The sequence below is a fragment of the Stenella coeruleoalba genome (genome assembly GCF_951394435.1).
Source record: "Stenella coeruleoalba genome assembly, chromosome: 18".
Classification (NCBI taxonomy): Eukaryota; Metazoa; Chordata; class Mammalia; order Artiodactyla; family Delphinidae; genus Stenella; species Stenella coeruleoalba.
Window position 1 is genome coordinate 9,983,675 of NC_137164.1, and position 25,655 is coordinate 10,009,329.

The 25,655-nt window shown below is 39.0% G+C and overlaps 1 protein-coding gene across 7 annotated transcripts in view; it reads left to right on the forward strand.

Annotated features, from left to right (window-relative positions):
- Positions 1 to 25,655, forward strand: part of RFC3 (replication factor C subunit 3) — a 731,429-nt gene that overhangs the window by 270,898 nt on the left and 434,876 nt on the right. For all 7 annotated transcript variants that reach the window (XM_079902595.1, XM_079902598.1, XM_079902597.1 and 4 more), the window contains one exon: positions 19,204 to 19,356. The gene's annotated coding sequence lies outside the window, so the exon portion shown is untranslated. The remainder of the gene's footprint in view (positions 1 to 19,203; positions 19,357 to 25,655) is intronic.

Genomic DNA, 25,655 nt, shown 5'->3' on the forward strand with positions numbered 1-25,655 from the left:
GTGGTGAAGGGGGCCTGACTTGAGCTTTTACCATAGATAGCTGTAGCTCCTCACCCAATTCCCAGCCCTGAGCCACATCACAGACCTGGATGGAGCCCCTTGCATGAAGGCAGGTCTGGGGCCCCTCAGAAAGAACATGCCAAAGAGTTACAAGTGTGTGCTCTTTACAACCAGTACTTTACATACTAATTGTCCTTTAAGGGATTATAGCTATTTACCATGGTAAATGGGCCCAGATATTCCAGGGAAGATTTCACAATGGTTCTAACTCAGGTGGCCCAACTTCTACTGAGGTGTACGAGGAATAATGGGGATTTTTTAAAAGCCAGATAATATTTAGAGTTTTGACCCAGGTCTACCTCACAGTAGGTACAGTAGGTTTCTGAACATGGTTATTTACCTAGTTCCTGTAAGTTTAGATGTATATATGTATGTATATAAATGTATGTAAAGATAAATACATGTATTATATACAGTAAGAATAGGTATCCTGAGTAACTGGCAGGGTAACTAATCTTCATTAGTTTCCTGACTTGTGAACTGATGTAAGGACGATTATGGTAGGAAAGGCCAACTGGAAGTTAAGCTACAGTAAAAGAAACAAAACAATGGTTGGTACCCATGGAATTAACTGGATTTATATCTTTATCATTAGAAGCGGTTAGCTTTATGGAATGGTACAGTGGACTATGCAGTACTCAATTTTACTGCCAACACCGTGTGTAGTTGGATACTGTCTTACAAAATTCAGAATCCACTCTGAACTGTTAACTGAAATACGGTGTTCTTTTTCTTACAGCCAGAGTGTGAATGTCGAGGGATAATGAACTGGAGGTGGGGTGGATCCTGTACCTGGTATAGCTAATAACCCACTTATAAAACTTGCTTTCTGTCCCTGTGACTCTGGATTCTGTTTGTTTAGTTATGTTAGTGCCCCAGGGACAAATGCTTCTTCCAGAGGACATACAATAGTTGAATTGGAAGCTAAGCTTGACCATTTTAGACGACTCATACTTCTGAGAGAACAGCGGAAAAGGAGGGTTATGGTGATAACTGGGATGAGGGATTCTGACTCTCCAGAAGAAATGAGGTTTCATTTACTCAAAAGAGAAAGAGATGAGTTTTGATAATTCCTTTGGCAGCACCTATTATCACTGCATTGAGCAGTAAGTTAGTATAAAAGTGCAGCAGACCCTTCTGGGCTAACTCACAAGGGCTGAGATTCCCCAGGTGGGAAAGAAGGTTTGTGTTGTCCATGTGGCTAAAGACCCCATACTAGTTACAATGCTGGCTGAAGAAGAAGGTAAAGCAAACTGTGCAACAGAGGGGAGAACAAGTAACTATCAACTACATCCCATGACTAGTATTTCCTTCCTTGCCATGTCATATATAAATTTATATATTCTAACCAATTTTGTTTTTCTTTCTTACCTTTTTACCAAACCATTTTTAAATAAGTTTTGTTGCTTAATTTTACATTTCAGATCATATGACTGCAGAACATTAAGCAGGCATTTAAGAGAAATGGAGGGAAAAAAAGAACATGACTCAGAGATCTTAGATTTGGAACTAAAGGCAGTAATTGGCAAGGGTGAGGGTTGCCTTCCTTTGTTGAGAGTGGCTGAAGATGTCTTGATTATTTGAGGAGCACTGCATTAGTACATGAGGCAGGAGTATTTTCCAGTGAAGAGTATATGCAGATATCAGATAGGAAGAGTACTGGGTTGTGCTAGACATCTGCTGTTGTTTGGCTACCCAGTGTCCAAACATGCTTCCGTTTGTGGGAAATCCTCCAGAGTGTGAACCTTGGTGGAAGTAAGGCGTCACCTGTTATAAAATCTGAAATGGCTAGGCATTGCTCCCTGGCCCCTGGTGCTGGGGTATGACTTCACCTGGGCTCCAGCATTCCAGTGTTCCTGGGAGAATGACCAAAATTACAGAGCCAATGAAAAACACTCCTTGGTGCTAGTTTGGTAATGATGGGGAGCTCAGCAAGGGCAGTGGTTAGTGTCAGAATTCTAGGGGCAACAACATGAAGTGTTTGGTGGTGGCAACACTGAATTGTTATAGGTGGTGGTAAGCAGTGGTGGCCTCCTGGCGCCATGCAGTTCATTCTACAGTGATCCTGTCCATTTTCTCAGCCTGACCTCTCTAGCCTTCCTGTTGATTGAGTTAGCAACACAATATCCCTTCAATAAATGCCTTTCTGCTTCATAAAGTTAGTGATATTTGGTCTCTCTTGCTTGCTACCAAAAGCCTTGACCTTTACAAGACTGATTCATGCATAACATTTGATGTCTATCTAGGGACAGTGAGCACAAAATATTAAGGGTTACATGAAAAACACTGCAGATCTTAAATTTTTTATATGATGTTGTTTTCTTTACTCACCTACTTTTTCACGTAACAAAGTAAAAAGTAGAAAAAATGTAGAATAACTCCCACTAATGGAAAATTAAACCCTTTTGAGGGAGATAAATTCTTATCTATAAAGAAGAATATTGTTGAATTTCACTTGTGTTTAGGGCCAGCACAATTCTGCCTTTGTGCCTCCAGTGTGGGTTAGTTGCCCTTTTCTTCATCTAGTTCCACTGCTGGATGGAGCTGACCTGCAGGTGCAGGAGAAGGTGAAGTGAGTGCTTCGATCCTGCAGGTAAAGTGGGGAGAGAGAAAAGGACTTCCTTATTGTCTGGCCTTCAGGAGGAGTATTGCACAGATCAGACCTTTCCACACTGTGAAGGTTCATCGTCTCCTAGCATATCTCTTATATCTTAATATGCTAAAATAATTGCTGTCACCTTTTTAATGTCACCTTTTAGAAGGCTTCCATTTTATTATTCACACTTTCAGATTTCTCAAAATGGTCATTATAAAAATCCCACCCTGTATAAATCTGAGAGAAAAGAGTATACCTCTTTCTCATTCTTATGTTTGCTGGCTTCACAAAGGGAAGGAGTAATCCTTTGTCAAGCTGACGAAATACAGTGAACACTCTCATGTCAGAATTGCTAAGTACCTGGAATCTGGTTCTTAAATGTATACTCAGAATATTTTGGCTTCTATTTTGATTTTGGTGAAAATGGCCTCACAGCATCTGGCAGGCTGAAAGCAATTAACAGCTCAATTTCAGACAAAAATTCCTTTGCCCAGGGCTAGTGAAGGTTAAAGCATTGCCCGGCTGTTCTCCTCAGTCCACTTCAAGCACCAGGTGCCTGGGTGGGCTTATGTATTCTGAAGAAAATGAAACACACATAAAACAGTGAGATTCATTTAATCCATTTGATCTTTTGTGTATTGAGAACGGGGAGTGGTGCAAAGAGTGATCTATTTTGTTGGAAAATCCAAGTCACACAACATCTCAAAGATGGCAAAATAAGAAAGACATCATGTTTCTAAATTTAAAATGTTGTGCAACAGCTACCTGGAGCAAAAGCAGAAAGGTTTTGAAGGCCAAATAATGACTTTTAGTTGCTGGAAGGCATCCATGTTCAACAGTCTGTCAGGAAGAGACAGGTGGGGCTGGCTCACTGCCTGGGGTGAGGGCTGGTACAGGGCTTTTATTAAAATTACTGCACAGGAGCAGAGATGACAAACACTCAGTGGGTGTAGTAGAACCGCCAGGCCATATGTTTGGCCAGAACTAAAAGTCTCCTTCTCCAAAATAAACCTACCTAAGGCAGGCACCATCTTTTTAAAAAAATTTTGGGTACCAGGCAAATACATTCCATGATTTAGAAATACAATTTATATGCTGCTGTGTCTTCAGTGCCAATGTCTGGGCTTTATGATCTGGCTGTACAGTCACTTGAGGTATGTTATAGCAGGGAGAATGTAAACTGAATTTTAGATCTCATCTGAGGACGAGGAGGATGTTAATTTAAGTGGCTCTGCATGCTTAGCATCATGTCCATCATAGACTCTCAGAGTTAGATAGTTCTGAAGAGTTAACCAGAGTGAAGTCCTGTGGTGCAGGGTAAATTAAAGTCCTGAGAAGTAGTGTGACTTGTTTAAGGTCCCACAGCTACAAGTGGCAAACTTAAAACCACAACCAAGATTCTGACCCAGTCCTTTGCTCTCTTCAGTAGAGAACATAGCTTTCCATTGTATTAGTTTCACATGGCTGCTGTAACAAATTACCACAAACTTAACAGCTTAAAACAACACACATTTATTATCTTGCTGATATGAAGGTCAGAAGTCCAAAATCAGTCTCACTGGGCTAAAGTCAAGGTGTCAGCAAAGTGCTTCTGGAGGCTCTGAGGGAAAATCGATTTCTGTGCCTTTCTAGCTTCTAGAGACCTCCTGCATTCCTTGACTTGTGGCCCCTTCCTCGCATCACTCCAACTTTTTGCTTTTATTATCCCATCATCTATTGCTGACTCTGATTTTCTTGCCCCCTCTTATAAGGACACTTGTGATTACATCAATCCCAGCCAGATAATCCAGGATAATCTCTCATCTCCAGCTACTTAATCACATCTGCAAAATCCATTTTATCATATAAGGTACCATGTTCACAGGTTTCAGAGATTAGGCTGTGGCCATCTTTGAGGAGCATTATTTTGCCCACCACTCCACTCTACCTTTGGTTATCTGCTCTCCAGTCCTCTGAAACCAAACAACATAGAAGGCAGAAGAGATTTCCAGGACCACAACTGTGTGGTAAAGCTCATGGAGCACTGGGGGTGGTTCTGTTCACTTGACACAGCACTTTTGCCTCCGTGTCAGTTTCCCTGACCCCTGGATGAGTGGAAGGGGCAATATCACTATTTTGCACATTGGTAATAGAGGGGACAGTTAAGAGCATTTTTAAGTTAGAGATTGGTTCTTAAGGCATACTTGCTTGTACCAAATAATATTTAACAGCACTCAGTGCTTACAACAGTATTCAGAGTTCTTAGGTTTCTAATTTTTTGTTAACACTCAAAGCAGGTGGCTTCATTTGTTCCTTTAGTCATGCTTTTTTTCTTTTTATCAATACGGCAAGAGATAAGAGAACATTTGCTTAATATCTGTGTGACTTCATGTCCTTGGGAAGAGTGTGTGGTAAAGAACACATATTCATAATCCTAAATATATATAAATGGCTGAATACAAACAGAGAGGTGCCCATTACCAAAAGCAATGGAGTGAGGGAGATGTGGAAGAGGATGAGGTCTCAGAGGTCAAAGAGGATGACTTTAGGGAGGGAAAGTCATCACCTTGAAGAATTCAGTCATTTCTGCGCTATTTCCAGACGGATTAAGGTTGTCACTCTGAATTTCTTTCCTGGGGAATGATAGGAAAGAGAGTAAAAATATTTACAATTTATATGAACCACACAATCTCCAAATAGTCTGAACACTTGGTATTATGTTTTATTAAGACAAATATAGTAGGCGCTCAGTAAATGTTTGTGGTGTGTTGAATGAGTGAATCTTATCATTGGGTGATTGCATTTGCTTGAAAAATATATGAAGGATGTTTTCATTTGGGCTTGTTTGTTTCCTCTACATTCAGTGATGACTTAAAAGAGTCCTTTGACTTTTAAATTTGGGCTAAAGAAACATAGGCCTGTGGTGAGAAAAGTGCCAGATGTGGTTTGCTTAGGAGACAAAATTGAGGGAAAATATTTTGCTGGACCTTCAACAGTGTTCAAACATAGTTGCAAAGAAGTTCCTTCTATCCACCCATTGTCTCAGTGTCACTCCTTACATACAGGTTTCTTACATGGGAGGGGCCATCAACAATTTCAGAGGGTACTGTGGACCCCAAGGACAGTTGAGGCGTCAGAACCAACAAATGTGTGAGCACCCACATTGAAATATATTGTTTCATTAAACTCAACAACTTTGTGCAGTAGGTGTTGCTCCCATTATACAGATTAGAAAAACCTTGAAAGAGGTTAAGTGACCTCATAGGATGGAAGATCCAAGTATTCCAAAGCCCTTTTGTTTCAACTCCAACTCCAGTGCTGTTTTGACTTCACTCTGGCTTATTCTATCAGAAATTTCTATTAGGGAAAAGACTGAGGAAACATTGATAGAATGCCTGCAAAGAAGTGAGGTCATAAATCTAACACATCTTCAAAAGGAGGTTGAAGGGTGACAAATGACAGAAAGCAAGGTTTGAACCTTTGGTTTTGCAAAGGGCTGCAAAAGCAGTAGCTCTAGACTCAGGAGTTTTGAATCTCACGACCATCCATTTGCTTACCGTGGGACTTTGAACAAGACCCTTAGCCATCCTTTGCTCCATCTCCTCATCTGTAAGTTGAAGTGAGGGACAACACCTACTTACAGGGTGATGGTGGTTGTCAGGGTAAATAGAAGAATTCTTGCATATCCAGTTTATGGTGCCCTGGAGGCGCTTCAGCAGTGCTAATGCTAATTATTTGCGGGAAGTCAAAGACATGTTCAAATTTTTATTCATTTTAATAGGCGCTAGTCTTCCTTTAAGACTCATTCCTCTTTGGTGCAAGATTCTGAAGTTTTAGATTACTATTTTCGGGATGAATACCCTTGTCTGTCAAAATTTAATGCTTTTGTATATAAAATTTTCCACTTTAATTCTAATTTCTCTGTAGAACTTTAATGTTATTACACTTTTTCTGCAACACTTTCAAAGGATCCCATTTGGGGTATTGCTTTAATTTATGTGCCACCACCCTCTCCTGGACCATTCATAGAAAAGTTATATACTAATTATGATGAATTGATAATAAAATAAAAAGACATCATCACTCATCCTACAGTACACTAACTAATCATTATTTAATTATTAACAAATACAACTGAGGTTTAGCAAAGGCCGTGTGACCCTGGACCAGCAGCCAGCTGGTTTGAGTTCTAGCCTGGCAGTGCCACTTGCTAGCTGGGTGCTTTTCCTCTGAAATATCTGCTCTCTCCTTCCATCTAAGGTGCAATTGTTCTAAGAAGGTTGTGAATCTAACTGAGAATGACTCGGTCTATGAGAAAATATGTGCTTGGAAATTGTCCTTCTAGATGGTAAACCTGAATAAAATCCTTTGCTTCAGAAATGAAAGTAGACAAGGCAACTGTTTTGTTTGGTTTTGAGTGTTCTTTCACTTTTATTTACAACTGTACTCTCAGGATTATTCCCTTCCCAATTATTTCTTCTGCTTTGTGTCAACTAAAGGTAGTAAACATTGACCTGGCAAGTGGGATCTCACTTTTGCTTTCATTTCTTCCAGTGCTGGAACAAGGATTATGAGTGCCCACCTGTCCTTTTGGTATTGAAAACACAGCAGGGTATTATGACTTTACCGGAGTCTTCTAAAAGGCCACAAGATGGGGATGTTACTCCACAAACTTAGATCTTTTCATTCATTCAGCAAATAATTATTGAGTACCTACTAAGTGCTTGGCATTGTGCCAGGCTCTGGGATTACTGTGATGAATAAAAAAAGACCTTGCTCAATGGAGTTTACAGTCTCCTGAGAGTAAATGTTTGAATGTGAATTTCACAGTCCACTTAGTGCTGTGGTGGCAGAAATGCAGAGAGCTGTAGGCATGCATGGTAGGGACCCTAAATACAATTTGAGAAGATCTGGATGGTGCTCTTTGGAAGCTCCCTGGAGAAAACAGTGTCCAAGCTGAAACCTGCAGAATGACTAAGCATTACCTAGAAGCAAAGTTCTAATCTAGGCAGAAGAATGGTGTGCCCAGAGACCCAGCAGGGAAAGTGAACATGGTTCTTTGACAATTGAAAAACGTCAAATTATAGTTGAAGCATTGGAGTGGAGAGTGGTGAGAGATGGCGCTGGATCATATCATGAAGGGACTTGGCCAAGTACAATTTTTAGGGCAATGGGAAAGCAGGTCCTCTTATACTGATTTATCCACCTGCAAGGTCTTTCTTATCCTTCTCTGACACAATCCCTGGCTAAGTGTACATATTGTGTTCTCTAGGAAATGGTCCTTGACCCACCAAGACTGGGTGAGGATCCTCACCTGTGGGCCATGTTGCACATTATGTGCTTTCCATCCATCGCTTATGCAGTGGTGTCATTGTTAACAGATGGGGCTCGGACTTAGCTGACTGGCATTTGAGTCCTACCTCCCCTGCTTTCTAGTAAGCTCCTGGCCTCAGATTTCTCATTCAGAAAATGAGGCCAATAATAGCAGCCATTACATAGGGTTTTGTGAAACAATCTGGAAGTGCTTGGCAGATTGCCTGGCACATAATATGTGTTGAATAAACATTAGCTATAAATAAATTATAATAAATTATTGACATTAATTATCCTAAACATTAGCTGTTGATGTCCATTATCCTGGACTGTAGTTTCTTAATCACTTGTCGTCGTTGTCTTCTTTTATCTCCTAAGATTCTTATGGACAAGAACCATATCTTATTTCACTGTTACAGCTCTAGCTACTACCACCATTCCTGGAAAAGGAAGTGCTCAATCAGTAGTTATCCAAAGAATGAGAATAGTCATTGTGTTATTCAAGATAAGCCTGTGTCACAGTTAAAACTATTAACTCCAAGGTGATACAGTTGAAGAGTGTGTGTAGTGAGCTCCTCTGTGATCTGTTCCATTAGGAAATGGTATTTCCCTGAGGGCAGAAAACATGCCTGATTCAGGGTTTTAAAATCCTTATTTTATTTTTCCAAGTTTTGTTGACAGTCCTTCCTTTAATCAATGTCCATTGCTTTCTGAATTTAATGACCATTTTTATAAAACTCATTTAACCTTAAAAACTTTAATTCAACAAGAGTACTCATGTAAAGAGTAGTCAGCTCTTTTTAAGCAATATAGACATATATTCAATAGCATATAAATTTGATTTTACTTGAATTTTAACCTTAGCTATAGTCTACTTACTACAGTCAGTTAAACACTTGGGAATAATATGGCTAGTGATTTATTTTAGAATTTCTAACATATGAAATGGTGCTTAACTGACTTCTAAAAAGGTGTACATTTCTCGGTAGTTGAAAGAGCATCAGATTATAAAATAGAGATCTAAATTCTACTCTTGGATCTTCCTTAAACAAGCTTTGCAACCTTGGGAGTTCAATTTTCTTTTTATGAACCTCTGTTTCATCTCTAAACATGGCCAGATTGAGCTGGATTTCAGCTAAGGTTCTCTCTGCATTCCCAAATCCTATGATTTGATATCTTTCTATTCAGATGATAAACTAATTGAGCTTCTGGCAAAATAGACTGGTGTGGATTAAAAGCAGGCGTTGATTTCTTTTTTTACTATAAAACTTTTACTGCAACTCTGCTTTTCTGGAGAAAAGCTAAATGCCGAAAGTTAATATTTATTGAGTCCCAGCTAAATTATGCTAAGTACTTTAGATGCATTGTCCAATTAGATTGCATTGTAACTCCAAGTGAGTATTATATTATTAGACTCATTTTACATGCAACGGGGTGAGGTTCAGAGAGGTTGCATAATTTAGCCAAAGTCACATGTCTAGTAAGTAGTAGTGATGGGCTGATTCCAGAGCCAATTCTCTTAGCCATTTTGCTGTAAGAAACCATTGACTACTTCTTATAAAGGGTCTACTATTTCTCAGGCACTGTGGTGGGCAATAAACAGGCATTCCTTCATTAAATGCTCACAACACTTCTGTGGATAATTCTTATTAACTTCGTATATTTTCTTTGTAAGAGATACTAGAAATTATAGGACAAAGGCATATTAAGGAGAAAGAAAGTCCACAAACATAAATAGGAAGAACCTGAGGCCTTGATATAGAAGATGTTTAAGGAATATAAATACCATTTTAAAGTCTAAAGTTTCTCTCTGACTTAGACTGTTTATCACTACCTATAAAACTAACTGCTATTTGGTCTGAAATTCTTTTATTCTGGAATTAATAGAAAATAAAAAGTTGAATTCTGCTCTCAAGATTCTGCTCTCAAGAATCTTAGGTTTATACTCCACTTAGGACGGCAAGATCTTGGCAAGTTAGTAATATCTCAGCCTTAGTTTTTTTCATCTATAAAATAAGCCTAATTCCTACCTTGTAGAGCTGTTATAATTATTAGGGACAATATATGCAATAATCTGGAATAATGTCTAGAATATAGAAGATGCTCAATAAATGATAACTGCAATTATTTTTATTATTGTTATATATCATTATATTACATATAATTATATTGTTATATTACATACTATTATTTCCTTTCCCACTCAGTTTTAAACTCCTTGATACCAAGGACAATGTCTTTCCACGGTGATTTTCAGATTACAAGTATGCAAAAATATTTTTAAATAAAAGAATTAAGGTGATGCTCTGCAGTTATAAGTCCTTTTCATTGACTGGATTGGTTAGGAGAAACGGATTTGAGCTTAGATGAGAACCAGCAAGATTAATGGAGGCTCTAGAAATGGATATGGAAGGAACGTGTTCACCAGAGAGATACAGAAGAAGAATTGTAAGAATTTGGTCAGGAGCTGGGAATGATGGGGATGGAAGGTAGGCAGTCTCTGGATAACTGAGCTTTCAAGCTTGAATGGGTTAGGAAAAATGTGAGAAGCAAGCTTAGGGTGGAGAAGGATTTAAATAGTTTAGCTTGAGACATGTTAAATTTGAGGTGTGTGGTAGGTATCTAGATACATGAGTCTAAATAAATGGCATGTAGAGGGTCTCAGAGCCTCTGAGAGTGAACACAGGAAGTTCAGAGCTCTTGGCAAGTACATTAGGAATGGAAAGTTTTGAAGTAGTTTCTTAGGCTTCATTAAAACATAGTTTTTTGATGGGTTGTATGAAAACTCTAGGCTGTATTTTAGCATAAATCCCAACAAATTTCCTCCCACCTCAAATGCACTAGACCTACTTTTCTATTTTGATACCAACATGCAATGTTTTGTTGGCCTTTTGTCTTGAGAAGCACATTGAATCTTTTAAAAATGACAAAATGGAAAATAAAACCTCATCTGATAACATTTAATCCCAGTAATTTAACACAATAGAACAATTATCTTATTGCTATTATAAATAGAATTGTACATATTTTTCTAATGTTCTTAAAGATTATATCATTTCCTTGCCCTTTTCATGAAGCAAAATAGATTACCTAATTTTATCCTCTGTGTGGAGAACTTCAGTGTCATTTTCAGGCAGACAACCACTCTGCATTAGCAACTCTCTGTGAGGGGGCTTAGCTCAAAGTCTGCTCTCTTCCTCTGCCCACACTTGCACTCCCTCCTACAGAGTTCTGGGTCAAGTGGCCAATTAGGAAGCCTCAGTGTCTTAGGAAAAAAAAAACTTCTGAGAGCTGAAGAACCACTGATTCTTTTAAAATTTGCTTTCCCACACTACCAAAAAAGAAATAGAAATAAAATTAAATAATTAACTAAAAGTTATATCAATTATATTGAGTTTTAGGAAACTTCTATATGAGGCTCCTAATGTTGCTGTAACAAATTACAACACACTTAGTGGCTAAAAACAACACAAATTTATCATCCTATAATTCTAGAAGTTAAAAGTCCAAAGTAACTCTGAGCAGGTTAAAATCAAAGTGTTGGCAGGGCTGCATTTCTTTTCAGAGGGTCTATGGGGCTATTTGTTTGCTTGCCTTTTCCAACTTCCGGAGGTTGCCTGGATTCCTTGGCTTGCGGCCTGCTTCCATCTTCAGGGCCAGCAATAGCCAATCAAATCTTTCTCCCTCTGAATAGCTCTGACACAGACTCTTTTTATCTCCTTCTATTTCTAAGGATTCTGGTTAAGGACCTGGATAATCCAGAATAATCTCTTCATCTCAAGGTCAGCTGATTAGCGAACTTTATCTGCTTCTTTAATTCCCCTTTTTCTTGTAACATAATATTCACAGGTTCTGGAGATTAATGTGTGGGCATTTTAGGGGAGTCGCTGTGATTCTGCCTACAGTAAGTCCCCTACATATAAACTTCCAAGTTGCGAACTTTCAAAGATGTGAACGTGCGTTCGAATGTCCAATCATAAGTTAGTTCACATGTCTGGTGTACATTGTCACGTGCGTGCATCCTCTACAAGTGGTTGTGCTTTTGTGTACTTTACGGTACTGTATAGAGTACAGTAGTACAGTATATTTCAAGCCCAGGACGTCCAGAAGCAAGTGTGAAAGCAGTGGTGCTGTAGCTGGTACTGCTAAGAAGTGCCAGTTGATAACCATGGAAACAAAAGTGAAAATAATTGAGATGGTGGAGCGAGGCGAAAAGATGGTAGACGTCACTCGTTCGGTAACTGAAGAACTGAAGAGATTCACGATGCAGGAAATGGCAAGGGGATTTTCTTTATTTGAGGAGGCACTGTTAGTTTTTGAGGCACAGGACCTGAACGTAGAACAGTCCACAAAGGTTGCAGCAGCCATTCAGAATGCAATCCAGTGCTACTGTGTCATTTATGACGAGAAAAAAAGAACTACCCAGACATCACTGGATCATTTTTTCAAGAGGGTAGATAGAATTGGATCCAGCAAGTAACCACAACCTGTGCCAACAGTTTCAGGCATGAGGGAAATTGAAGCTTTCCTTCCGTCCCCTATTGCTGACAATCCTTCAGCTCTACCATCTCCCACCTCTTCTCCCTCCTCTAGTCAGTAACTCTTCTTGCCTGTTCACTCAATGTCAGACCCTGTATGCCAGCTGTTGTACTGTACTACTGTACTTTTCAAGGTACTGTACTGGAAGATTAAAAATGTTTATTTTTTGTGTTTGTCTTTTATGTATTATTTGTGTGAAAAGTATTATAAACCTATTAAAGTACAGTACTATATAGCCAATTGTGTTAGTTGGTACCTAGGCTAACTTTGTTGGACTTATGAACAAATTGGACTTATGAATATGCTCTTGGAATAGAACCTGTTGGAATGTAGAGGATTTACTGTACTGTACTTCTTAACCATATTAAACATGTACCGTGGTATATAAATAGCATAATCATAAAATTTGATATGTTTATATCAAAGACATCAGGGTTCTAATATAGTTGAATTCCACATGATTGTGCTGAAAATAACCTAATTGATGCTGCTTTCTTCATTTTGATGGCAGGGGCCCGTCTGAGACATGGAATGCTGAACCTCTTAAGATGACATGATTCATTGTGTAAGAGAGACAGGGAAGAAAAAGTAGTGAGTCATTGTGTGTTGCTTTGGACAACACTGTACATTAGAACTTTCTGAGATGATGGAAATGCCCTCTATCTGCACTGTCTAATACAGTAACCATTAGCCACATTTAGCTACTGAGCCCCTGAAATGTGGCTAGAGCAACTGGGAACTGAATTTTAAATTTTATTTAAATTAACTTTAAGTATCAATAGTCATGTGAGGCTAGTGGTTACCATATTGGACAGCACAACTCTAGAATCAAGACCATGGCAGACCAACTCTGAGTACCTCCTTATAGTTTTAATTCTCTGAATAGAGGAACACCTATGTGTGTGGGTATGTGCACATAGGTTTGAGTGTATGAGAAGATGATAGTGAGAATCAGAAATCTATGGGGCAATATTTCCTTCATAATATCTGACACAAACGAAACTCAACAAAATACTTTATCTTCATTATGCCAAATGAGAAATTGATGTATTTTTAAAATGGAATTTAATAGTCATTTTGCTGTCATGTTGACCAACCAAAACAACTTCCTCTTGGGAAAATAGGTGCTAAATAAGGTTCATTGACCGTTTCAGGTTCTCAAAGCATAAGAACATTTGTTCATTAATTCAGCAAATATCAATGGAGCTCCAAGTCCAAGGTGTTATTGTAGGCTCTGTGGGAAAAGCAAAGAAAGATAAAGCATAGTCCTTACTTCTAGGAAGCTTATACTAGTAGGAGAGATAAAGCTCTATCTTCCTCTCCGTATTATCGTTCTGGCTCCCTCGAATGTCCTGAAAAGACCACTGATTTGACTCCCTAGTCTCGCAGTTCCTTGATCAGCTTACACTCACTGACCTTTACTTCGAGTAGCATATGGCCACTCACCTCCTTTCCATTTCTAGAGTCTGTCATTGTCAGGAATTATTCTGTCTCTTAATTAGGTGTCTGGTCCACAGTCCACAACCTCCTGGCCTGTCAGCCTGTTCCCTCTATCCCTGTTCTTGGCCCCCCTGAAGGTTCAGTGCTCTTATCTCTCTGCTTTCCCCCGTTCCCCAGCCTTTGGTGGTTTGTACTTCTTTCCCTTGCTCTTGTTTATTTCCTGGCTTTGAACATGTTGTTCCATCTACCTGGACAACCTTCACGTATCACCTGGATCTTTACCTTCCCAATAAACACATGGCTAATAGGAGCACTGTGGTATAAAGGGCCCTGAATTTAAAGTCAGAAGCCCTGGTGTTCAAATCTCAACTTGGCTTTTTACTAGCTCAAAGGCTTTTTTTTTTTTTTTTTTAAATAAGGGCAAGTTATTTAGCCTGTTTGAATCTTAGTTTACTTCTCTGTAAATGAGGGAACCTAATGTTTTGTTTCCATTTTTTTTTAAATTTTGAAATAATTTTAGACTCACAGGAAGTTCTAAAATTAGTGCAGAGAGTTGTGTATCCTTCCCCCAGCTTCCCCCAATGATAGCATCTTACATAACCATAGGACATTATTAGAAGCAGATCATTGACATGAGTATAATTCTGTTAACTAAACTACATACCTAACTCAGATTTCATCTGTTTTTTTACATGCAGACTTTTTTTAGGGGGGGAATGTATAATTTTATAAAATTTTTATCACATGTGTAGATTTGCTTAACTTCCACCACAATCAGGATACATAAGTGTACCATCACCATGAAGAAACTCCATTGTGCTACTCCCTTATAATCATACTTCCTTCCCAATCCTAACTTCTGGTAACACCAATCTATTTTCTATCACTATAATTTTGTTATTTTGAGACTGTTTTATAAATGGGATCATTCAGGATATGTTTTTAATCTGCTTTTTTTCACTCAGTTTGCCCTTGAGATCCATTCAATTTGTTGTGTGTATCAATGTTCATTCCTTTTTATTGCTGAGTAGTATTCCTTTGCATGGATGTACCACAGTTCACCCACTGAAGGACATTTGGGTTGTTTCTAGCTTTTGGTTCTTACAAAGGAAGCTGCTGTGAATAATCAGACAGAGGTTTTTGGGAGGACATAAATTTTCATTTCTCTAGCATAAATAGCCAGGCACGTAATTGATGGTCATATGTCTTATAGTGGAAATAACTGATTAACAACTAAATATATATCTTTTTTTTAGAATTAAAATGATCAAATATTTTTAGCTTTATAAAAAGGCCCAATTTTGTCTTTGTTTTTGTCATTTGCCACCAATGCATGAAAACTTAATTTTAGATTATAATCAAAGTTTTCTTTTCTTTTTTTTAAAGTTATACTCCATTTATAGTTATTATAAAATATTTTCTATGTTCCCTGTGTTGTACAATATGTCCTTGTAGCTTATTTTATACCTAATAGTTTGTACTTTTTACTCCCCTACCTCTATATTACTTCTTTCCCCTTCTCTCTCCCTACTGATAGCTACTAGTTTGTTTTCTATATCTGTGAGTCTGCTTCTTTTTAGTTATATTCACTAGTTTATTGAATTTTTTAGATTCCACAGTGGTGTTCCATTATAATGCCACATATAAGTGGTATTATACCGTATTTGTCTTTCTCTGCCTGACTTAGCATAATGCCCTGCAAGTACATCCATGTTGCTACAAATGGCAAAATTTCATTTTTTTATGGCTGAGTAGTATTCAGTTGCACATATGTACTACATTTTCTTTATCCATTCATCTGTTGATGGACACTTAGGTTGCTTCCGTATCTTGGCTATTGTGAATGATGCGTCTATGAACACTGGGGTGCATATATCTTTTTGAATTAGTGTTTTTTGTTTTTGTTTTTCCAGTTGTATACCCAGGAGTAGAATTGCTGGGCCATTTGGTAGTTCTGTTTTTAGTTTTTTGAGAAAGCTGCATACTGTTTTCCACAGTGGCTTCACCAATTTACTTTCCCACCAGTGGTGTATGAGGGTTCCCCTTCTCCACATCCTCACCAACATTTGTTATTTGTGTTCTTTTTGATGATAGTCATTCTGACAGGTATGAGGTGATATCTCAATGTGCTTTTGATTTGCATTTCCCTGATCACTAGTGATTTGAGCATCTTTTCATGTGCCTGTTGGCCATCTGCATTTCCTCTATTCAGTTCTTCTGCCCATTTTTAATCAGGTTGTTTGTCTTTTGATGTGGAGTTGTATGAGCTGTTTATATATCTTGGATATTAACCCCTTATCAGTTATATCATTTACAAGGTTGTCTTTTCGTTTTGTTTGTTTCCTTTGCTATGCAAAAGCTTCTGAGACACTTTTTTAAAGCAACTACATAATAATCTGCCTGATTAAAGCATAACAAACAACTTACAACTCAGAAACATGACATTCCACCAGGTCTTCTGGTTCACTCTTTTGAAAACACATGATGCCATCTTAGAGAAATCCTGTCACTGACCTTTCCTATTCTTTAGATGCATGCTACAGGGTTCGGCTTGAGTGGATCTGCCTTGACCAAAGTGTGCTTGTTTTGGGGAAATTCTGTTTTGACTTGTTTACTAGCTAATTCTTCATGTTGGAAAATGAGGTCAAGTAAACACTTGGGCACAGTCCTAAATTATAGCTATGGACACTGGGAGCTGTTTAGACCCTAGCCTGATTTAGAAGAGCAGTGTTTGAAAGCCCCAGAATGAAATGACCCAGTTACTGTGGTTTCTACTATATCTTCAAAGGCACCATCTTTTGAATTGCCCCTGACTGTCAGAAGTATGCTGGAGATAAGCCTTGTAAGGGTGCCAAGTCTGTTTTGTTCATAAAAACTTTCTCCCTGCAATCCATCCAGGCGAACCTTGTAATTATAGTCAGAGTCTTGCTCACCATGGCGACCATGGCTGCTGCTATCGAATATTAAATCTATTGATCTTGAGCATAGAGTACATCTCAGAGTTTTCAAATGACCCGTGCAGTCTCTTCCCCCAGGAATGAAGTATATTTTAGCTTCTCTTGGGTTTCTAAAGGCTCGTCTTATCTCTTGGCATAATGTGTTCTTTTGATTTGCTGGTGATTTTGTTACTTGCCAGGTGCAGATGCAAGCCAGAGGACAGAGGAAGAAGGTAGTCCAAGGAATATAGAGTTCTTGCATTTCAAGTCACCTTTCTTATGCTCTGTTGCCCTCACACCCAGGTCATTTCCTGAACTCCTCTAATTTTAAAGTGAAAGCCAATTCTTTTATTCTCTCAGGCTGTGTTGAGAAGATAGTGGGCTCCTGCAATAGAGAGTGACCCATTAAACAGAACTACCTTTAAACCTGTAATGCATAATTCCTACAGGCTGATTTATCTATCTTGGGCAAAACTGGTCAGTTTGAAATATGGCAGAGATGAACTATTACACTATGTTATAGTACCAAACTGTATTATACTATATGTAATTAAAGTACTATATCATTATATTACCATGTAATATCAGACTATGAAAATATAAACATTTGAGACATCATAGGAAAAAAGTTGATCTAAGAGTTGGGAGACCAGGGACAGTTCTGGTCTTCATTATTTAATTATTTGCTAGCTGTGTTGTTTAAGCCTTTCTTGCTCCAATTTTCTACTCTGCAGATATAAACTAACTATAATAATATGTATTTCATAGGTATCTTGATAGAATAATAAAAGATGTTAAGCTGAAGCACACTACTTTTGAGGAAGGAAAAAAATTAATATTAGAAAAAAATAAGTATAGTTTTAGCAAACATAAGAAAAATCATAATATTTGTCAAAGGTATAATTCTGGAGACCAAAAGTCTAATTTTTTTTTTAACTTTAGAATAGTTTTAAGATATTGTGAATTCCTACCCAAGAGCTTTTCTTTCTTTCTTTTTTAAATCATTTATTTGTTTATTTTTGGCTGCATTGTTCGGCTGCATCTTCGTTGCTGCGCGTGGGCTTTCTCTAGTTGCAGCGAGCCGAGGCTACTCTTTGTTGTGGTGCAGTGGCTTGTCATTTTTGCGGAGCGTGGGTTCTACGTGCGCAGCCTTCAGTAGTTGTGGCACACAGGCTCAGTAATTGTGGCACACAGGCTTAGTTGCTCCACAGCATGTAGGATCTTCCAAAACCAGGGCTTGAACTTGTGTCCCCTGCATTGGCAGGCGGATTCTTAACCACTGTGCCACCAGGGAAGTCCCCAAGAGCTTTTCTTTCCCTTATTTTTTCTCCTAGTGGAGAGTGCTTCACACAATAGAGGTTAAAAATATTATTTCCTTGCTTTCTCAATCTCTCTTGTAGCTAGTAATGGTCATAAGTTCTAGCCACTGAGACACAGGGGTAAATCTTCTGGGTGATGTCTGTGAAGTATTTTCCTCCCTTAAAAAAAATAAATGAGAACTTCACGGAGAGTTTTCTCACCTGCTCTATTTTTTTCCTATATTTGAATGATTTCTAAGAGCTTTAGAAACCATCTTATGACCATAGGTGATAAACCCAAGGACAGAAGCCAACATGCTGAGGACAACGATGTGAAATGATGGAAGATCCTGGCTGACACAGCCATGCACCTGAACCTCCCTAGACCACATTCCTTTTGACTTTGAGAAATAAAACCTCTTACTATTTAAGCCACTTTCTGTAATATTCTGTTTATTTGTATCTGAAGTCATCCTAATCCATATAAAAAAAAGTTTCTTCCTCAGGAGCACAAACTCAGAGGTCACCATTTATATACAATGTGATGGTGCTCCTTGGAGTTGTATAACCTGATGACCTTGGTCTTGGTGAACTCTTACTCATCCTTTAAGACTTATTTCAAATATCGCCTCTTCTGGGAAGTTCTCATACACAGAATAATCACTTTTAGCCAAACACAGTATCTTGTAATTATATATTGTTATAGAGATAGCAATTTTTTATAATATACTGAATTGTGATTAAATGTCAAGGAGTCTACTTCTCAAGTGCAGAAGCCCTGTCCTATCATTTTATGTATTCCTAGTGTCTAGCACAGTAGCTTCCTAGTATACAATAGGTGCTCACAAACAGTTTCTGGAATAAAACAAACTTCATTCACCTATTGAGTGATAATAGGATTTTCATTGTAGTAAAAGTTACCCAGACAAGCCGAGAAAATATTGATATTTTTCTCCATATGGATTTTAGAACAAGATATATGACAAAACATTTTTGGGTAATAGGTATTTATTTTAATGAAAATCTTAACTTTATATTTCAGGTCCACACTTCCTTCATCCCAACTCTTACCCATCCTACATCTATACCTGCAACTGAAAGATGAGACTGGATTTAGCATGATAATCCTGAGGCTGTAATGATCCATCACATCATTGAAAGATGCAGTTATGTTCAGTAGACTGTGCTTAGTAAGGTAAGAAATTATATATAGACATTTGGAGAAACGTTAGAAACCATAAGACTTGAACCAACAGAGGACTGGGCTACTCTTTTACCCTCAACCAGCAAAACTTCAGCTCAGTCACTCTGCAGGCTAATTATTATCCAACAGTTTGCCTAATTGAAAATTAATTAATTTATTCATTCAACAAATACTGTTTGATAGCCTACTATAAATTAGATTTTTTTAATGAGACCAAAGGTTATATTGGTGGTCAATATATTCAAGGGCCCTGACTGCATGGGCTTTAAATATTTGTTCACATGTTGATAATGGTGATAATGGCCCTCTTTAGGGTCAGGAGCAACCCTTCAACATCCTGACAAAAAGATCCCAGAGAGTGTTCAGCTCACTTTTTAAGCTGGGCTGGGTGAATAGGGTCCTAACTTTGATTTGAGTCATTGAATAGGGTCCTAACTTTGATTTGAGTCATTGCTGGTGTAATTCTTAGCAATGTGTCACTCTATATACAACAGGCATGTACCTAATGATGTTAATTTATTGATTATGAATTTGTTTAGAGCCTATACCAATTTTCTATTTGTCTCTACGATCTGAATACTATTCAATACAGGCCTAAAAGTAATCTCAAAGCTTATTTATGTGGTATAGCTACCCTATATGGGTAGTTCTGCCTAATCAGAAAACCAATAAAATATAATGTTAACCTGGCTTCAAACTAGACCTGACTATCCCAGAAACCACACAGCAGTGATTCAGATGCCATTGCATTGCCCCAGTGCTGATGAAATGAGCAAAGCAATTGCCCCAAATGGTTCAGCAGATTTTCCATCATAGTTCCCATCTCTCCAGAAAGCCTATGAATTTTTGGAACCCTAGTGTTCAGTTATCAGTTACTATGTGTCAAATGTTGTGCTGAGCTTAACTATATCATATCCTTTGAGCCCATTACAAATCGATGATATAGGAAATACCCCCCTGACTTACTGATGATGAAACTGAGGCTTCAAGAGCTTAGGTTCCTTGTCCAAGGTCACACAGATTGTAGGTGGACCAGCTGAGACATAAACCAGGTCTATGGGACTCCTAAGTCCATTCCTATTCGTTTTATATCATGCTTTCTTCTAGGTATATCAATATGTAAAATTAACTTAATTTTTTTAACATCTTTATTGGAGTGTAATTGATTTACAATGTTGTGTTAGTTTTTGCTATATAACAAAGTGAATCAGCTCTGTGTATACATATATCCCCATATCCCCTCCCTCTTGCGTCTTCCTCCCACCCTCCCTATCCCACCCCTGTAGGTGGTCACAAAGCACCGAGCTGATCTCCCAGTGCTATGTAGCTGCTTCCCACTAGCTATATATTTTACATTTGGTAGTGTATATATATCCATGCCAATCTGTCACCTCATCCCAGCTTACCCATCCCTCTCCCCGTGTCCTCAAGTCCATTTTCTACATCTGCCTCTTTATTCCTGTCCTGCAGCTAGGTTCTTCAGAACCATGTATTTTTTTAGATTCCATATATCTGTGTTAGCATACGGTATTTGTTTTTCTCTTTCCGACTTACTTCACTCTGTATGACAGACCCTAGGTCCATCCGCCTCACTACAAATAACTCAATTTTGTTTCGTTTTATGGCTGAGTAATATTCCATTGTATATATGTGCCATATCTTATTTATCCATTCATCTGTCAGTGGGCACTTAGATTGCTTCCATGTCCTGGCTATTGTAAATAGAGCTGCAATGAACACTGTGCTACATGACTCTTTTTGAATTATGGTTTTCTCAGGGTATATGCCCAGAGGTGGGATTGCTGGGTCGTATGGTAGTTCTATTTTTAGTTTTTTAAGGAACCTCCATACTGTTCTCCATAGTGGCTGTATCAATTTACATTCCCACCAGCAGTGCAAGAGGGTTCCCTTTTCTCCACACCCTCTCCAGCATTTATTGTCTGTAGGTTTTTTGATGATGGCCATTCTAACTGGTGTGAGGTAATACCTCATTGTGGTTTTGATTTGCATTTCTCTAATGATTAGTGATGTTGAGCATCCTTTCATGTGTTTGTTGGCAATCTGTATATCTTCTTTGGAGAAAATGTCTATTTTGGTCTTCTGCCTGTTTTTGGATTGGGTTGTTTTTTTTTTTTTGGTATTGAGCTGCATGAGCTACTTGCATATTTTGGAGATTAATCCTTTGTCAGTTGCTTCATTTGAAAATATATTCTCCCATTCTGAGGGTTGTCTTTTCATCTTGTTTATGGTTTCCTTTGCTGTGCAAAAGCTTTGAAGTTTCATTAGGTCCCATTTGTTTATTTTTGTTTTTATTTCCATTTCTCTCGGAGCTGGGTCAAAGGGGCCTTGCTGTGATTTATGTCATAGAGTGTTCTGCCTATGTTTTCCTCTAAGAGTTTGATAGTGTCTGGCCTTACATTTAATCCATTTTAAGTTTATTTTTGTATACAGTGTTAGGGAGTGTTCTAATTTCATTCTTTTACATGTAGCTGTCCAGTTTTACTAGCACCACTTATTGAAGAGGCTGTCTTTTCTCCATTGTATTTTCTTGCCTCCTTTACCAAAGATAAGGTGACCATATGTGTGTAGGTTTATCTCTGGGCTTTCTATCCTGTTCCATTGATCTATATTTCTATTTTTGTGCCAGTACCATACTGTCTTCATTCCTGTAGCTTTGTAGTATAGTCTGAAGTTAGGGAGCCTGATTCCTCCAGCTCCATTTTTCTTTGTCAAGATTGCTTTGGCTATTCGGGGTCTTTTGTGTTTCCATACAAATTGTGAAATTTTTTGTTCTAGTTCTGTGGAAAATGCCATTGGTAGTTTGGTAGGGATTGCACTGAATTTGTAGATTGCTTTGGATAGTATAGTCATTTTCACAATGTTGATTCTTCCAGTGCAAGAACATGGTCTATCTCTCCATCTGTTTATAACCTCTTTAATTTCTTTCATCAGTGTCTTATAGTTTTCTGCATACAGGTCTTTTGTCTCCTTAGGTAGGTTTATTTCTAGGTATTTTATTCTTTTTGTGACAGTGGTAAATGGGAGTGTTTCCTTCAGTTCTCTTTCAGATTTTTCATCACTAGTGTATAGGAATGCACGAGATTTCTGTGCATTATTTTTGTATCCTGATACTTTACCAAGTTAATTGATTAGCTCTAGTAGTTTTCTGGTAGCATCTTTTGGATTCTCTATGTATAGTATCATGTCATCTGCAAACAGTGACAGTTTTACTTCTTCTTTTCTGATTTGGATTCGTTTATTTCTTTTCCTTCTCTGATTGCTGTGACTAAAACTTCCAAAACTACGTTGAATAATGGTGGTGAGAGTGGGCAACCTTGTCTTATTCCTGATCTTAGAGGAAATGGTTTTGGTTTTTCACAATTCAGAATGATGTTGGCTTTGGCTTTGTCATATATGGCCTTTATTATGTTGAGGTAGGTTCCCTCTATGCCTCCTTTCTGGAGGGTTTTTATCATAAATGGGTGTTGAATTTTATCGAAAGCTTTTTCTGCATCTATTGAGATGATCATATGATTTTTCTCCTTCAATTTGTTAATATGGTTTATCACATTGATTGATTTGTGTATATTGAAGAACCCTTGCATTCCTGGGGTAAACCCCACTTGATCATGGTGTATGATCCTTTTAATGTGCTGTTGGATTCTGTTTGCTACTGTTTTGTTGAGGATTTTCACGTCTATGTTCATCAGGGATATTGGCCTGTAGTTTTCTTTTTTGGGGACATCTTTGTCTGGTTTTGGTATCAGGGTGATGGTGGCCTTGTAGAATGAGTTTAGGAGTGTTCCTTCCTCTGCAATTTTTTTGAAGAGTTTTTTCTATTTCCTTTCCCATATTAGGAAAGTTTTTGACTATAATCTCTTCAAATATTTTCTCAGTCCTTTTCTTTTTCTCTTCTCCTCTGGGACCCCTATAACTCAAATGTTGGTGCATTTAATGTTGTCCCAGGGTCTCTGAGACTTTCCTCAATTCTTTTCATCCTTTTTTCTTTATTCTGCTCTGCAGTAGTTGTTTCCACTATTTTATCTTCCAGGTCACTTATCCATTCTTCTGCCTCAGTTATTCTGCTATTGATTCCTTCTAGAAAATTTTTAATTTCATTTATTGTGTTATTCATCATTGTTTGTTTGCTCTTTAGTTTTTCTAGTTCTTTGTTAAATGTTTCTTGTATTTTCTGCATTCTGTTTCCAAGATCTTGGATCATCTTTACTATCATTACTCTGAATTCTTTTTCAGGTAGACTGCCTATTTCCTCTTCATTTGTTTGGTCTGGTGGGTTTTTTCCTCACTCCTTCATCTGCTGCGTATTTCTCTGTCTTCTCATTTTGCTTAACTTACTGTGTTTGGAGTCTCCTTTTCACAGGCTGCAGGTTCATAGTTCCCATTGTTTTTGGTGTCTGCCCCTAGTGGGTGAGGTTGTTTCAGTGGGTTGTGTAGGCTTCCTGGTGGAGGGGACTGGTGCCTGTGTTCTGGTGGGTGGGGCTGGGTCTTGTCTGTCTGGTGAGCGGGGCCACGTCTGGTGGTGTGTTTTGGGGTGTTTGTTAACTTAGTATGATTTTAGGCAACCTCTGTGCTAATGGATGGGGTTGTGTTCCTGTCTTGCTAATTGATTGGCATGGGGCGTCCACCACTGGACCTTGCTGACTGTTGGGTGTAGCTGGGTCTTAGTGTTGAGATGGAAATCTTTGGAAGAGCTGTTGCTGATTGATATTATGTGGACTGGGAGGTCTCTGGTAATCTAATGTCCTGAACTCAGCTCTCTCACCTCAGAGGCTCAGGCCTGACACCAGGCCAGAGCACCAAGACCCTGTGAGCCACATGGCTCAGGAGAAAAGGGAGAAAAAAGGAAAGAAAAATAAATAAATAAAAATTATTAAAATAAAAAATATAATAATAAAGAAGAGAGCAACCAAAGCAGTAATCAAATCCATCAATGAAACCAAGCACTAAAACCTATAGTAAGATAAACATAACAATCAGAAGCATATCAGTCGCAGTCAGCAAACCCCAAGTCTACAGTTGCTCCCGAATTACTCTGCCTCAATTTGGCGATGAATCGATGTCTATTCCTGTATTCCACAGATTTATGGTACCTCAAGTTGGTTGTGGTGATTTAATCCGCTGCTCCTGAGGCTGCTGGGAGAGATTTCCCTTTCTCTTCTTTGTTCGCATAGCTTTGGTTTTGGCCCCTCCTCTCCGTGTAGGTAGCCCTCAGGCATCTGTTCCCGCCCAGACAGGGCGGAGTTAAAGCAGTGGCTGATTAGGGGCCTCTGGCTCAGTCTTGCCAACGGAGGGAGGGGTATGGTAGTTATAGTTGGAATGTGGGGTGAGCCTGCGGCGGCAGAGGCTGGCGTGACGTTGCAACAGCATGAGGCACGCTGTGTGTTCTCCCGAGGAACTTGTCCCTGTTCACGGAATCCTGACAGTGGTGTGTTGCACAGGCTCCCGGGGGGATGTGGATAGTGACCTGTGCTTGCACACAGGCTTCTTGGTGGCTGCAGTAGCAGCCTTAGCGTTTCATGACTGTCTCTGGTGTCCGCGCTGATATCCACGGCTCGCACCCATCTCTGGGGCTTGTTTAGGCGGTGCTCTGAATCCCCTCTCCTCGCGCACCCCAGAACAATGGTCTCTTACCTCTTAGGCAGGTCCAGACTTTTTCCTGGACTCCCTCCCAGCTAGCTGTGATGCACTAGCCCCCTTCTGACTGTGTTCACGCAGCCAACCCCAGTTCTCTTCCTGGGATCTCACCTCCGAAGCCCGAGCCTCAGCTCCCAGCCCCCACCCACCCCTGTGGGTGAGCAGACAAGCCTCGGGCTGGTGAGTGCTGGTCGGCACTGATGCTCTGTGAGGGAATCTCTCCAGTTTGCCCACTGCACCCCTGTTGCTGAGCTCTCCTCCATGGCTCTGAAGCTTCCCTCCCACCCACCCCTCCATCTCCGCCAGTGAAGGGTCTTCCTAGTGTGTGGAAACTTTTCCTCCTTCATAGCTCCATCCCAGAGGTGCATGTCCCATCCCTATTCTTTTGTCTCCTTTTTTCTTTTTTCTTTTGCCCTACACAGGTACATGGGGATTTTTTTGCCTTTTGGGAAGTCTGAGGTCTTCTGCCAGCATTCAGTAGGTATTCTGTAGGAGATGTTCCACAAGTAGATGTATTTTTGATGTATTTGTGGGGAGGAAGGTGATCTCCACGTCTTACTCCTCCACCATCTTGAAAGTCCCAACTTAATTTTTAAATGCTGACACTTATCCATAGGAGCAACATATTATTGCAT